Source organism: Gouania willdenowi, chromosome 3 (assembly GCF_900634775.1).
Source record: "Gouania willdenowi chromosome 3, fGouWil2.1, whole genome shotgun sequence".
Classification (NCBI taxonomy): Eukaryota; Metazoa; Chordata; class Actinopteri; order Blenniiformes; family Gobiesocidae; genus Gouania; species Gouania willdenowi.
The window spans coordinates 30,739,702-30,743,821 of NC_041046.1; positions in this window are offsets into that span (position 1 = coordinate 30,739,702).

Sequence of the window (4,120 nt, forward strand, 5' to 3'; positions counted from 1 at the left end):
AAGCTCATAATAAAAATGGTACCAGTCATGGTTGCACATTTTGAAGTTACAATTATGTTTTCAATTATCCATGTTCAATTACAATTAAATTACAATTACAGTGACCAGCATTTTTTCCAGATACAATTAAATTACAATAATTTTATCCTCAAAGTCAATTACAATTACTAAAGTTCAATTACAGTCACATTCTCAATTAGTAAAAATCAATTACTATTAATCACAATTACTGAGTCTGAAATAAATAATCTAATTAAAGTGAACCTTCCTCTTGTGTTTTCTGTTAGCATCTCTTATGATAACGGGTCCTAAATCGGCTGTAAAATACATTAAAATTACATATCTATCATCTAATTTCCTGTCCTATCTATGCAACAAAATGTATAATTACACCATAATTGTAATTAATTATCAATTACATGATTACAATTATAATTGATCCCAACCCGGGTACCAGTTTTACCAAAAACAAGATTTTATAAGCGTTTTCATCACCAAAGGTTCCATGTATGGTGCAGAAGAAGTGAAACGCAAACTTACACTGTCATGTTGCTTGGCCTTTTTTGGCTTTGTTTGTGTCTCAGCCGTGTTTTTCTTTTTTTTCTTTGGGAGTTGAGGGTCACATGCGGTGGGGAAGGTGCAGCACTTCTGCAATTCCCTCACTGACCCTGAGTGACCTCACCGGTCGAGCACGTTCAGCAACTTTTAGTTGTCACCACCTGATAGAAAACCCAGACTTAGTTTATGTGCAGCTCAACACCTTGAACTCATTACGTGCCTCACGCTCAACACGGTTTAAAGGTTTTTCTGATAATCATTAAGTTAGAAACTAAGTTTGCGCTTTCAAACTCATGAAGTTTAATGTAAACTTTATTTTTTAAATAAAACACGAGTTGAGCTATTTCTGTTCTATTAAATTCACACCATGGGTTGGGGTCAGTTACATTTTTCAGTTACAATTCTGTTTTCAATTACTCATGTTCAATTACATTTAAATTCCTCAGAAAGTCAATCACAATTACGTTCTCAATTACGAAAGTTCAATTACAATTGATCACAATTACTGAGCCTGAAATAACCGAATAAAAGTTAACCTTCCTCTTGTGTTGGCGTCCTTTTAGCGTTTCCTAAATCAGCTCTAATATACACACACACAAAATATCTATCATTTAATGTTTTTTCTATCTATTGATTAGCTTTTTAGGCTTGCTAATCAATGAAAATATAGGTTTTAAAATTTTTGGTGTGGACATGTGAGGCACATTTGTGTCAGTATACCCCTAGAGTTATTATTTTAAATGGTAAAATGTGGAAAAGCTTGTTATGATTATATATATATATTTTTTTGATTGTGAACTGTGTAGAACTGTACATAGAACTGTAACATGGTTCCCCAGTTTAGCGTTAAATTATCATTTTTATAGAATTTTCATGACAATTACAGATACAAATATTTATTTTTTTTTTTTTTTTTTTTTTTTTTTTTTTTTTTTTCTTCTCTTGTCTGCACATTCTGTCGAAGGTTAACACTACAAGAAGTGCAATCTTTTAACAGCAATGCATATTTTGTTATTGCAATTAAATAAATTTATTTATTTCATTGCATAATTGTGACCATCACCAGCCCTCCCTAGGGAAGGGTAAGAAATACTTTATTAAAGGGAGGATGTAAAAAAAGAGAGGGCAGTGTTACACCAAGGTGAGGGGTTGGAGAGGGGTGGGGAAGTTAACAGGGAAGAGGAATACAAGATAGGAAATGGAATGGGTGGGGAGTAGTCGATAGATTTCAAGTGATGCGATGTGAAATTGTGGTTGTGTATATTGTGCTTATTGTTGAGTTATCAAGCCAGTTTGGTGACCAGTGTGCGGCTTAGGAATAATGGTGGTGGCTGTGAGCAGAGGAAGAAGTGAGTGGAAATTCCATAGAACAGGTATTTGGGAACAACGTGTCTGTGGTTGAGCCCAGTATGAGTGTTATCCCACAGCCCAAGGCCAGTGCATCCATGACAAATGTATTTCCAAGAACCGCCACTGCAAAACCCACGAGCCGCCCCCGGGCCCCGGAAGCAGCCAGGCCAGCAGCAAGAGCGGGCAACCCGGTGGCCCCCGGCGACCACCACACGGCCAAGCAGCCCCCCGAACGCCCCCAAGATCCCAAACCGAGAGGCAACCATCGCCCCCCCCATACACACCCGAGAAAGCCCCAAGGAGCCAAGGACCCAGCGCACCACGCCACCAATCCAACCCCCAACCCCCAGACCCCCCACCCCATCCCCCCCCCCCCCCCCCCCCGCCCCCGCGCGCAACCCCCCGAGGGGAGGGCCCAGAGAGCTCCCCGCCCGAGACCCCAGCGGAGGAGCCAAAGCCCACGCCCAGCAGACGACCAGAGCCACGCCGAACGGGCAGCCGGCGGGCACCCGCCGCCGGGCCCAGAGCCAGCAGGGACCCGGAATGAACGCAGCACCAGGAGCAGCCCGCCCAGGGAGGACGACCACACCCCAAGCCGCATAAGGCACCAGGGGGCCGCCGGGAGTCTCCCCGTCGGCCCCCAGGCACCCCAACCTAGCCCCCCATGGCGCCCCAAATCACCTATTGTTGATGTCGCCCGCGCCACGGGCTTTAGTTTTTTTATTTATTTATTTATTTTATTTTTTTAAAAGCCAGGGCCCCCTCCAAGGGCCAAGCCAGACCGCCTTGTGCATCCCCAGCACCCTGCCTCACGGGGCACTGCCCAAGCAGGGGCCGTACCATTAGGTATGCAAGGGCGCGGCACGCGGCACCCGCCCCGAAAGACCCCCGCCAGGACCGGCCCGGCCAGCCAGCCAATCACCCCGGGCCCCAGGAGCACCCCCCGGGACCAGGACCCCCCAAGGGCAAGTCCCCGGGCCAAGCCCCCCGGGACGCACCCCCCACCCCCGCCCAGGACCCGGCCACAGCCCAGCAGGACCGCACAGCCCCGGACAGCCCAAGGCCAGCAGCCCAGGGCCCGCCGCCCCCCGGGCAGCGCCAGCCACGGAGCAGCGCCACCCACCGGCCCGCGAGCAACCGGCGATCCCCACCGCGGGGACGGAGGCACCCCAAAGGCACACATCAAGTGCGGAACCGCAGCCCCGAGCAAAAGATGCCCCGGACCCACCCACCAGTCCGCAGATGGCAGGACAGACCCACCAGGCGGCCGACAGCAACCTCCACCACCGGAACAGCTAGCGCCGCCCCCCAGTAAACAGCATCGCTCCGAGGCACCTAGCAACCCCGCCCCAACCCCGGTGAGGACACCAGCACACCCCCAGCACACCCACCCCCCAAACCGGCGAGGCAGGCCGCCCCAGGCCCGCACACCGCGGGGCCCGCCCCCAAGGCCACCAGCCGACGAAACAAGCACCAAGCCTCACCCAAGGGGAGGAAGCGTCCCCGCGCTCCACCAGGCCGACACCGCCCGGAAAGACCCCGCAAGGAGAGACCCCAGCAAAGCCCCCCCGAGACCCACCGCCACGCCCGACCACACCATCCTGATGTATTTTCACTCTATGTAGTGGCCCAGCCACCAACAGAGGGGCCAGGCCCCCACCGGAGAGGCCCCAAATATGTGAGCCAACCCACCACCCTGTTATGGTGCCTCTCCATTCCCCAATGGAGAGGCACTTCCCTATCCCCTGTGTGAGTGTGTGTGTTCAGTGAATGTATGGGGTGTAATTAAAAGAAGGGGGATGGAGGGGAGCGGTGCTCCCCATCCTACCTCTGTGGATATACGTGTATGTGGTGTAATAGGCCGGAGGGTGTAAGTGAGGGTACACCCTCCGGGGGGTGGCATGTTGAGGTGTGATTAAAATTGGAGGGATTAGTAGGGTAACTAGAGGTGGGAGTGCCGCCCCCACGCCACTACATAGTGACACAGGTGGCGGCCCCCTCCACCCCCAGTCCCACCATCCAGCCCCCCAAGGGTTGGGTATGGGTGTGTGGTGCATATTGTGAATGGGCCAGACCAGCTGGGAGTGAGGTGAAGTGTACATGTAGGAGGACTGTCCGGTGCGAGCCGGGCCCGTCCGCGTGGCGGGCCACGCGAGATGGTAGATGGTGCAGACGGGCAAGCGGCACTGTGGGCCCCGGAGCAGCAAAGCCG